At 34.6% G+C, this 13,050-nt stretch overlaps 1 protein-coding gene across 1 annotated transcript in view; it reads left to right on the top strand.

Annotated features, from left to right (window-relative positions):
* The window catches only part of LOC113046089 (dipeptidyl aminopeptidase-like protein 6), a 136,284-nt gene that overhangs the window by 11,540 nt on the left and 111,694 nt on the right, over window positions 1–13,050 (top strand). The gene's annotated exons all lie outside the window — the stretch shown is intronic.

Raw genomic sequence — 13,050 nt, forward strand, 5'->3', positions numbered from 1 at the left:
TAATAATACACTTATTTTTATAGAATTTTTTTCTTTTTAAAAACTTCACAGATCAAAGCACCCTTTTGTGTCCCCTTGATGATGATGATGATGACGATAACAACAGTAATAATATTAATATTATAAACAACACAAAATAATTATAAAAATAATATTTTTATTTTATTTTGTAATAATACATAATAATAGTATAATAATTTATAACAATAAAAATAAATACATTTATAACAGTGATTTAATAATAATAATAATAATAATAATAATAATAATAATAATACACTTTTATTTTGTATACACTTTTTGACACTTTTTAAAAACTTCAAAGACCACAGCACCCTTTTGATGATGATGGCAATAATAATAATAATAATAATAATAATAATAATAATATCAAGACAACAAAAAAAAATTATAAAAATATTTTATAAATTATAATAGTATAATAATTTATAATATAATAGTAATTTAATAATTATGATTAATAAAAATCAAATATGTTAATTATTATTATGCAAAATATGTTTGTCCTCATAATCATAGTTATCATTTTTAATCCCTTCCCTTTACAATCCAAACAATTCCTGATAAAAATCTGATCAAGTAACACAACATTTGTGTGCTTTTCTCACAAATGCATCACAGAAGCAAAACGGGATGAAAACTGTTTGTTAAAATCCTCACAGTGAAGATTTGAGATGTACAAAACGTTTAGGATCCTTATGAATAAATGTTTCTTCAGAGGAAGATGGAGACCAAATCAGCCTCAAACTGAAACCACACCTGACTTTCATCTAATATAAAAAATCTCAGGGTTGAGAGTGAAATTATTTATAGCCGCTCACACTCTCAGCATTGAAGAGGATTGATTGTGTCAGGTAATGAGTGTGTCAGCGGCGTATCCCGAAGGCTCATGTTAATGAGCAACAGGGATCTTTTTGTCCATCGGGTCACCTCATGCAGGGAAAAAAAGAGACTCATTTCCAATTAGAATGACTCAGGAGTCGAAAAGCCCCAAGCAACACTTTATCTAACACAGGCGTGTGTGTGTGAGAAGAGAAAATGATGAGTGTTTGACAATTAGTCTTTCCTAGAGGATGTGTGCTGAGAGTTGCTTTAGTTAAAGAAACAAGTCTGAGACCCATAGTGCAAATGTAAGATTATTCACATTCGAACCTGGACATTAACAATAAGATTATGAGATAAAGTAACTTCTTTAAGATTCTGCACTGAGAAAACACTGACTGCTTCATTGAAAGTGCTGTTTCTTTTGAATGTCATTATGTTGGTACAAACAAGGTCAAAAAGCAGTCACTGTGGAAAGACCCTTTCAAAAGGTACTGTGTACCATTTAATATGTACAATATAAGTACTAAAATATAACTTTAAGGTATTAATATGCACCCTTTAGGGCTAAATAAGGTACAAAAGTGTAAGTGACTGCATTTGGACCATTTTTCTGAGTGTCATATTTGTAATTAATTGTTATTTTTAAGTAATTATTTGATGACACTTTCCTCTTCTTAATGCATTATATTTTTTCATAAATAATTGTAACTAAAGTTAAAAAGCATTATAATATTTAAAGGTTTCATGTCTTGTAATGCATTATACCTTTCAAGGGAGTAACAACAAATAGATAAATATTACAATGTATTATATCTGTGGTTACAATTAATCATGAAATCATGCAATGCATTATATGATGCATTGCAAGACATAATTAATGCATTAAAACTACTTTTAAAATGCATTATATATATATATATATATGTGTGTGTGTGTGTGTGTATTGTTTGTTTTTTTTTTATGGAAAAATCCATGCACAGTGTGATCAGCAGAGGGCAGTGCAGGATACAGTGAACATCTAACTTTGTTAATATGAATACATGGAGTGAACATAATCTATAGTTAGATGCCATTTGAGCCATAATAGAAGAGTTTGCACTGCTCATTTCATATTTCACGGTAGACCTTTTAACCTTTGATAATTAAACAAAGCAGAAGCACTTCAGTAGTTCAATAATTCAGAAAACTGTCAGTTTGAAATTTACACAGATAGACATGAAGCATATATTATTATACCATAATTATGCAATAAAAGGAAGTAAACTGTGGACACATAGTGTTTCCTGCCTCCTTGAGTGTAAGGATAGTAATTCCAGAGCGATGTTGTTCCTGTTCCTGTTTGTGAAGATGAAGTCATGTAGAACTAATGTGTTGTGCCACACAACTCCTCAGTTATTGACTGTGAAATGATCGTAGGAGACACTGGGACCAAAGGGAATCCAGGGTTTGATTGCTCCGTTATCTCCTGACACAATAAAACCTCAATTCATTCGCTCATGTGATTCTGTGCATCTCACTTGTTTCCTGTAGTGACCGTGAGGTGAATTCTGTTTTAACTCATGCAGGCAAAGGATTTATTCATATTGCTATAGTAGGGTATCAAACAAATCGTCCATTTATGAGAAACAGTATTGAAAATATGCGAAAATTATTTTCAGGTAAGTAAATAAATAAAACATCGCTGACACAAATGAATCTGAAAAGCAACGTTGTGTGAGATAAACCTTTCCAAAGAATATATACAAATTGAGAATATACTAAATTATGCTGAAAAGAGAAAATGTCAAAACAGCATTCAAACAACTTAGATTTTCTTCTCATATGGAGTGATTAAAGTCGATGTTAAAATGTCATTTCAGTTAGAATTTAAGATATATTTTAATCATGGCTTCATAATGTTATGAAATTGAACTAAGTGCTATTTGAGGGCATCTATTTTTGGTCAAAATCCTCAGAAATCAAATGTTCAAGCACATTATTTGCTGATATCTAATTTTCTATTTCTCCGTCCTTTAGTTTCTTTTAGTGATCATTTTCTGTATGTCATGTCTGAGTCACGGCTCTCATGTTTTAGAGATCTTGGCAAGCACTCTTCATACACCTTCCCCTAAAAACAGGCCGCAATTTCCCGTGTCCTCAGTGCTGGAAATGCAGGCTCTTAAGACTGAGAGGACGTCAGTTCTGCTCATACGGACAGATTCTCCACACTAATAATCACTGTGGCTGGCAGGTTGTTGTTTTGCCATGCATTTGTGAAACACTTCAGCTCTCCGGAGTTCAGCACAGCTCTGTGTTCATCAGACGTAATCTCATGGAGGTGAAATATGGATTATGCTGATATGCTACCGGCTGTGTGAAATATCTTACCGGATATGCTCATATCACAGAATAATCTTATCAATAATGTGGGCTGGTATAAAATCAGCGTTATGCATCATACAGAAATGAAGTGAAAATGCCTTCTAAATTCAAAAATTTTAATCAAACAGAATGCAAAATTACTATTTTTGTCATTAAAATCAGTTGAAGTGCAGTATACCCAAAAAGTGGGTATTTCCAAAAGCATTATTTGATATTAATTGTGTTCTTTTTTTATTCTTTTATATATATATATATATGACATCATATCGTGTGTAATATAGCTGTTTTTGAATGTAAAAAGTCTCAAAGTTTCAAAGATCGAAGTGTGTGGCATTATATGAAAGACAGTACTGCAAAAATCAGCAGCAATATTTTTTTTTCCATTATTTTACAAAAACCATTGATATTAAGACTGTTTCATGAGAATATATTCAAATTATGCTTAAAAGGTTACAAAAATGTCAAAACAACATTGAAAAATATCATTTGAAGAATATTTTAATACTGTGAGCAGAATATGACATTAAATAATTTAATCAAAAGAATATTCGGTTGTATCTTTTTATCTGTAAATGATAATGGATCTACTGTAGTTTACATTTGTAGCTGTGTATTTAATGTTTTATTTTGTTATATGTGATTCTCTTTTTATTGTTATGTATTGCAGAAGGTTGATGGCAACATTTTGCTGCTTTCTGCAATAGCTTCTTATGACTAAATACTAAAGCAGAATTCTGTGTGTCCTTTGTGAGAAGACAATCCAGTGATGCACTGCAATATCCTATAATGTATTATTTGAAATGAAAGTTCTCCTATTATGCTCTTTTGGATATTGCCTTTCATGTTGTGTGTAATATAGCTGTTTGTGAATGTAAAAAGTCTTTAAAGTTTTGAATTGTGTCAAGATGACGAATGGAGTTATTATCTCCCAAAATGAAAGAAATAATAAAAAAATGATTCTGAACCGCCTGAAATGAGTTGTCAGTAATTCCAGGCTTACTTCCTGCACAAAGCTAGCATACTGATTACTGCCAGCCTGCGAGCAGTGTTCACTTTGACCTGGCCTTAAACACTGTAGTCGGAGCTTAGGTCCGGAGTTCAGTTTGTTTTGGTGCCATGTGTGGAACAGAAGACCTGTGTTTTCAGCCCTGCGAAAGCAAATTTTTCACCATTATAACTCCAACTTTTCGTTGTGATGACTGCTTCTCAATCTGGCCGAGTTACTCAACCCTGTGTAGAATTGCATGATATGTTAGGTGCCACTAGTCACTCGGTTTACTTTACCACTATTATGTTACTACACACACACACACACACACACACACACACACACACACATTACAAGAGACAAATGACATTTAAGCATCGTTCATGTTAGATGATGTGCAGTTTTATGTGTCCCCATGTCAGTATGAGAAACATGTGATCACTTTATCAGTAGACCACTTAATTACCAGCAGTTTACCAATAAACCAGAAAACCCCAAGAGATTGGAGGCAAACTGACTCTGTCGCAAAGCGATGATAAAACATCAAAACGGTTGATCTCCAACACTCTGGGCATAAACCCCAAGCAGTATGAGCAAAAGAATATGTAAATAAAAGCAATTCAATTAAAGAAGAACTGCAGATCTATAAATTGAGAAAAGTTTTAGTGCTTAGATTAAACATCATTACTGTTGTCTGAAGTTGATTCCTTCTAGTGAGCACACATACTGTAGCCGACCTCAGACAGACTCTGGTCAAAGTACATCACGTGGAAACCCTCATATGTTATCTGAAGCATCATACTTGTGTACAAACATCTGAAACAGGAAAAAGTTCACGCACATTCTCAATCATATGTCGCAAAGACATCTGCTGAATGTCATTATATCATCCATCAGGAAAATGTTCTGCTGTAGATGATCTGATTCCACTTGTTTGTGTGTTTCGCTCAATCTGTTCATTTGTGGTGGGGAGTGAATCTTTCGGGTTACATTTTTACATTAGTGGAAGTAATAGTAATATTAATAATTCATTACAATTATATGGCACTTTTCGAGGCACTTTATATTGTGAGGGGTATCTCCTCATCCACCACCAGTGTAGAGTAACAGCAGCCATAGTGTGCCTGAACACCCATCAGCTTATTGGTGGAGAGGAGAGTGACGTGGGGCAGATATGGGATTGTTAGGAGGCCATGATGGTCAGAGGCCAATGGTGCTGAGGTCACACCTCATCTCTTTTCAAAAGACTTGGGATTACAGTTTAACGTCTCATCCGAAGGATGGTGCTTGTTGACAGTATAGTGTCCCCATCACTACACTGGGGCGCTAGGACCCACACAGACCACAGGGTGAGCACCCCCTGCTGGCCTCACTAACACCTCTTCCAGCAGCAACCTAGTTTTCTCAGAGGTCTCCCATCCAGGTACTGACCAGGCTCAGCCCTGCTTAGCTTCAGTGGGCAACCACGCACATCATTGACATTTTTCATCACCAATAAATACCAACCAGATTTATAATATTATAGCCTAAATATTATGATTAAATTTTTTGAAATAAATAAATTATTCTACTCACCATTAATAAAACACCTGATGCTGTCAGGAGCTGACCAAAGTTGTGAAATTCGTCTTGAAATGAGTAACAACACAATGAAGTTGCAGTTTGTCAGATGAGTGACATTGCATTCACAATGTGCGTTCACAAAAGTAGCCTTTCTTGATCCAAATATGGAAAGCCCTTTTGAAATGAATAATCTGAGGTTCTCTCCATAGATGTTTTGCCACATTTCTGCAATTAAGGATTATTGCTGTGTTCCTTCGCTGGCATGTTCCACATTTAGTTTTTCTCCCTTAATAACAAATTTGTTAATTCTGATGCTCAATTTGACCAAACGAATGGCTGCTGATGACTATTTGAATTGAATTCTGTGTTTGTTAAATGCATAATGTTAATTACAGTACGTGAGTACAGGTCTGCTCATGTCTGAAAACAGTACTGTATATGAAAAACAAAATGATTTTACCTAACAAAAACATTGTAGCTTATATTTGTTTAGTTTTTTATTTATTTATTTAAATAATGTAAAAACTAAAATTAATTGTAAAACTGTAAATTTGAAATTGAATTGTGTTCAGCATGGTGGGCTGCATTTGAGAACCACTAGGCTACAGGTGATATGGCTTCTATTTTCAAATAAGGGAGTAAGTCCCACTTTTAATATGAATCAGTCATTGAGTCATTCACTCAACTGATTTGTTCTAAAAAAAAAAAAACATTGATTCAGTAGGAACAAACACGGGCGTAATTTCCTATGGGGACAGGGGGGACATGTCCCCCCCACTTTTCAAAATCCCGTTCGTGTCTCCCCCACCTTCAAATTAGTTTATGGGTAACACTTTAGAATAAGGTTCCATTAGTTAATGTTAGTTAATGTATTAATTAACATGAACAAACAATGAATAATACATTTATTACTGTATTTATTAATCTTCGTTAAAGTTAGTTAATGAAAATAAAGTTATTCATTGTTAGTTCATGGTAATTCACAGTGCATTAACTAATGTTAACAAGCACAACTTTTGATTTAAATAATGCATTAGTAAATGTTGAAATAAACATGAACTAAGACTTATAAATGCTGTAGAAGGATTGTTCTTGCTTAGTTCATGTTAACGAAAGTAGTTAACTAACATTAACTAATGGAACCTTATTCTAAAGTGTTACCAACTTTATTTATTTATTTAACCGCGCGCCATCATCGTCACGGAGGAGCAGGACCGAGCAGAACAGACACCTGACGTCTGAGTACAGGCAGGGACGTCTCGTGCACACTCTAAATAGTGTAAGCGCACTGAAAGTTCTACTGAGCAGCCGGTATCACAGTCAGTCATGAAACGCCAGCAACAGATGACTTGAATGTCTTCATGGATGAAAAAAAGAAAAGGAGATGTGAGTTGGTTGATTCAGTAAAGTAGCCCAGGTCAGGGTAATCAAAATGTCTGTCTTATTTTTTTACCTGTTGATGAGCTAACGTTAACATGCACTGTTGCTAGGTAACTTCAGACCTTTAGCTAGCTAACGTAAACATTTAATGTTGCCCAGAACATTCTGTGTCCACTTTAAACAGCAACGTTTTCTGTCAGCAATGTATGAGACTCTGGCTGCTGTTATAGGCTACTCAACTCATTATACTCAGATGCAGAAATAAAATAAGTCTTAAAGGTGCTGTAGGGAACTTTCGTAAAAAATTTTTTTTACAAATGTATTAAACCTGTCATTATGTACTGACAGTAGAATATGAGACAGATAATCTGTGAAAAGAATCAAGCTCCTCTGGCTCCTCCCAGTGGTCCTATTGCCATTTGCAGAAACTCCATCGCTCCCGGTAAAAAATAACCAATCAGAGCTGCGGTCCGTAACTTTGTTTGTGTTCAAAATGTAGAAAAATTTATATAATAAGCGAGTACACCATGAATCCATTTTCCAAACCGTGTTTTTAGCTTGTCCTGAATCACTAGGGTGCAACTATAATAAGTGTTTATATTCGGACTATTTTAGATTGCTTCGGGGGTACCGCGGCGGAGTAACCCAGTACCTTTGTGATTCTTCATAGACATAAACAGAGAGAAGTAGTTCCGGCTACGATGTTCTTCCTCAAGACGCAAGCATTTCTGTTTATTAACCGCTAGAGTGTCAAAAGTTCCCTACCGCAGCTTTAATAATAAATGTTTTTCTAAACTTGAGCTATTGTTGTTCACTTACAATATTTGTTCATTCAAAATGGAAGTTAATTTGTAAAAAATTATTTACTTGTTCAAAGAAAAGGCTTGATGTCGAGCCTAGCCTGAGTTAGCCTATATTTAATATAGTGTTATGGTTATGTGGTGAGCCTGAGTATAGTTTTACAAATCAGCCCAGTATATAAAGTTATTGATACACAGTCAGGATTTTTTTACACATTAATCTGAAAATGAATGTGGCACACCCAGTTTTTAAAATTTACATCCAGAGACTCTTTTCTGGCTATGTGGACTCAATATGATCATAACTCAGTTGTTTTCATATTAGAGCACAGATGAGGTGGAGCTGCTTCAGAACAGAGAGGGAGAGATAGGAAAAACAGTAGCAGCACAATGTGACAGGCAGGTTTGGTGCTGTATGAAAGGCCAGGTGATTTTGATTTGTTGGTGATAAAAGGGAAGAAGAGTACATGATAAATAGTGAATACAGTTTGAATATTATCAAGTTAAATGTTCTTCTTGTAGGGGCCAAATTGTGTGTTGTTATTTGTTTAGAATATTTTTTTACATGGTCACATCTTCACATGGGTGTGGTTTCATATTATTTACCTGCTCACTTGTGTGGTGGGAGAGAAACAGAATCAGGCTCTGATATTTTTCTGTTGACAGTTATAATATAGTTTCAGTTGTGATCAACTTGTGGTTATTTTTTTTTATGCCATGCTTTCATATCAGAGAACAGATGAGGTGAAGCTGCTTGAAGACAGGGAGGGTGAGACAGGGAGAAGAAGAGTTGTAGGTATGTGCTGTGTAAAAGGTCAGGTAATTAATTTTAATTATGTCATGTCATGAACAGGCTAGCACATTTTCATATTTCATAGGTGAGACAGGGAAAAATTTTAGTGAACGTTTTCGACTTTATAAAATTATTCTCTCAAGTCTTGGGTATTCAACAATAAATAAAGTAAGACATATTTTTTCTTCTACATAGTAGCCTATTATTCTTTTTGGCAGAATTTATCATTATAAACAACTTAATTATTTCCTGGATTTTGTATCACCATAGTCCCTAACTGTATGTAAATGGAGGAAATGGGATTCAAATCTAAATTGTTTCCCCATTTTGTGTCCCGCCCCCACTTCTCAAACCAAAGTTACACCCTTGGGAAGAAACAGCATTATTGTATTGTTCATTGATGTTTATATGTTTGCGTGTATCTATTGAATAATACACTCAACGATCTGTTCAAAAACACTGATTCATTGAGATGGAACATAAAACCATACCGTGTTTTGTTTATTTCATGTCATGTTTATTTCTTACTCATTTACATGCTTGTCGCTGTATGACTTTTATAAAAACAGATATTGCTTTTTAATAGCTTGTTCTGAGGATGAGCAATGAACCTCTAACCCTAAATTTGTTTTACTATAGAGTAGTTGTTAGGTTGTATTATAACTTGAACACTGTTTGTGCTACAGACATGGATGATAGTGATGGGGAGTCAAGTTTCTTTACTGTGAGTCTGTGATTTCAGAGAGTTTGTTTCAATGAATCAGAAAAGAAATAATCACCTGTTCTTTTACTTCACTGCATAAACACTGCATACACAATACTCAGCCGTGATATTTATTAACATATCTTGACTTAATTTTTGTTTTGTTTGTAAAATGCAGTTTGTTGAGCAGAGGTGTGCTATTAATTTTCGAAGTGATCAGATATACCGTTTTCACATTGTATACGCTTAAACTGATTAAAAAATCCTATAGATTTGCATTGAAGGAGATAAATTTTAGCTCAAATATTCAGCTTGCTTCTTCCAAAATAAAATAGGAAAACAACACATTTCATCTGGTTTTAAGTTCTCCATCATCATGTCACGCGGCGCTCTAGTGCCCGTGAATAAACTTCTCTTCACTTTCAAATGCAGTGCCTTTGTGGCATCTGCATTAGCAGAACTCACCAGCTGAAGTCAAGGGGTTACAGGAGCTTATCAGGGCGTTTAGACGTGAGGTTTTGTAATGCTGATATGTGCTGAAGTGTAAATGGAGCCTAATGGATTGGTAAGTGGTTTGGTGCTGATGCTGGTGAAAAGGTTTGAAGCAGTTTTCTGCCAGCTTCTGTTTGTGTGTGTGTTAGCGAGTGTTGATCTGTGGCTGTCAGAGTCTGGTGACCTGATGAAGGCCGATACTGTTCTCATGTGTCCCTGATGCACTCAGCAGGGGTTTCACGAGTCAACTTTATGGTACATGAGAAAGGTCAGTCCGTTTTATAGTAGCAGGTATACACCATATACACTTACACAAACAGACGAACAGACAGGCCTGTAAACATATTAAAGTTTCAAAAATTCTTATCTTTCAGTTGTGTATTATGTTCATTCCTCCAGGAAACACACAGAGAGATCGAATGTCAGAGCTTCTGTTGTCCTTGCAAGAAAACTGGATGGAGATTTATACTGTGAAGGTCTAAAAAGACACAACTTGTGAAAGTAGTCCATACAACTCATGCACTATATTACAGATCAAAACTGTAGCAGCTCTCTAATCTCAGTTGTGGTCATTTTCACACATGCCACAATCCAATGCCACAAAAAAAACACAGTGACATGTACATGCAAAGTTGTAGACAGTAGAATGTCTGTCGTAGGGCCTTTAAAATAACCTGTTAGTAGATGTTAACCAGTTTACTAATACTCTAATTACTCCTAGTTGAAATGTAGAGGATATGGTGTTGTAGAGTACAGGGAATGGCTCACGAAAAAGTTACCTGTAAGTTATACGAACAAAAAGGTGGTTTTGCCAAATGCCCAAATAAAGAGCATTTGTCTTAGCACCCAGGGCGCCAAAAGTGAATGACTTGAATTTCAGTCTGTTGCTCATGCTGAGGTATAGTGCTGAGCAAATGATGACAGAACTCATGCAAACACATCATTCAGCTATGCAGATTGAAACCCAGATCACAGACAGAGACAAACACACACACACACACACACACTCAGACATTGGGGAGGCCTCTAATGAGAGGAGCTGGCAGGGTTAGTGCTGAGTTTCAGTGTGTGGTTGGGATCCGGATCAGGTGCACTTAAAGCTGGGGTGTGTCGTCACCATTAAACGATCTTCAGCCCGTGACCTGGGCCGCATTTCTCCCACACACTTCCTCAGACAAGCTGCTGTCCACTGACAGCATCTCAGCATGAAGACCAGGAAGCTGTCCAGAATACAGAGACTATATATTGTAAGTTTTTTGTTTGTGTTTTTGTGAACATGCATGAACTTTGTTAGTGTTGAACTTTTGTTAGTGTTTTGTACACCATTTGTTTACTGTTTTTCTCAGTGATGAGTCTTAGGAGAGGTGCATTGATCACATTAACTACATTTAACGATCCTTTCATTTACACTTAATTTTTGCTTCTCTTGTTGCATGTTGTACATCAGATTGATTGTTTGTATGTGGGTCATAAAATGTCTTGAATTGTACATATTTACATTCTTTGTATGTGCTACCTAATTCTTTAGTTGTATAACACAGTTTTATAATAGATATAACAGAAAATGTCATTTGAAATGAAATTCCAAAGGCAGAGAATTCCCTGAATGCAAGTGATATATCAAGGTGTCTGAGATGTCAGATAACTGTTGTGCTCTAAAAGGTTCTTTGGATTGGACTCTCGGGGGTAGTGAGTGTCTCTGAGAACGGAATTAAGTTTCTATTAAAGCAGGGGAAGATTAAACTCTTATTAACTGCTGACAAAGTGCTGTACAGTAGCTCATTTTCAAAGGCTCCAACACTAATCCATTTTACTGTAATTATATACTTTCACTACTTATTTTCCAATCATTTTGGTTTGTGAATTTGCAATAAGCAATAGCTGTGATTTAATGATGGACTACGGTAATGCTTTCTTCACATGATTCTTGTCCTGAAGGTGGCTGAACTTTTTGAATACAAATGCACTATTCATTACCCCTGTATATATATAATACTTCCACGGCAGTATAGTATTTTTTTATTATTATTATTCATCTTTCCCATAAAAATGACCAGTCATCCTTAAAACAAGATACATTTTATTAAGAAGCAAACTACATAAGATATTAAGGCTTGTTTTTTAGAAAATATATTTTGAATTAAGTTCATTTCTATTTCTTAGCCTATCTGGAATATATTCTATTTATTGTTTTAATAATAGTAATAAAAACATAAATAAATTGCTGTCCAGGAGGCTGCACTTCATATATTATTTTATTTCTTTTTTTTAAATGTATTAATATACTATTTATTTATTTATTTATTTATTTATTTGTTTGTATGTATGCTTGCTTGCTTTAAGCTAAACAAACCATATTTCAGGAGGTTGAGGTTGAACTTATCCTCTAATAATGTCATAATGCTTATGCTGTATTTCCTCACATTTTTAAATACTCACATTGTTATGTTATCAAGATATCTTGAGTGAGCTACTTTTCAATTGAAAGTGCATTTGTGATTTGCAATTAGTAAGTAATAATTCATAAACATTCCTTAATTTATTGAGAACGAATGTGTAACTTGAGATGGCAATATGGCAAATATGCAAATAAATGTAAACTGCTGTTTCCATTGATATTAATAGGATACATTCTTTGTCATTTCAAATATTTGCTTTAATATTTTTTTTTATTTTTTAAATAGAAATTAGCTGCTCTTTGAAGATCAGTTTATTTGAAAGCTTATTACTATCCTTAGATGATACTGAAATGCTATGTGACAATCAATAGAACTGGAACTAGTTTATACTGCAGTTATATCTTGGAACGTTTGAGTCAGAATCAAGAATTAAACAATGTTAATTTTCTTTAAAGATCCACTGGGTCAGTGCTGTTTCTAAAACTGAGTTTGTCTTACCATTTTTCTCATTCCATCATTCCCTATACCCTATATAGTGCACTATGTGCCTTTCACCATATAAAGTTTTACATTTACATTTACATTTAATCATTTAGCAGACGCTTTTATAAAAAAAGCAACTTACAAAACAGAAGCAATCAGACCAAGAGGGCAACAATATATAAGTGATATGACAAGTCTCAGTTAGTGTAGCACAGTGCACATAGCAAGGTGTTTAAAATAAA

Source organism: Carassius auratus, chromosome 27 (assembly GCF_003368295.1).
Source record: "Carassius auratus strain Wakin chromosome 27, ASM336829v1, whole genome shotgun sequence".
NCBI classification, from domain to species: Eukaryota; Metazoa; Chordata; class Actinopteri; order Cypriniformes; family Cyprinidae; genus Carassius; species Carassius auratus.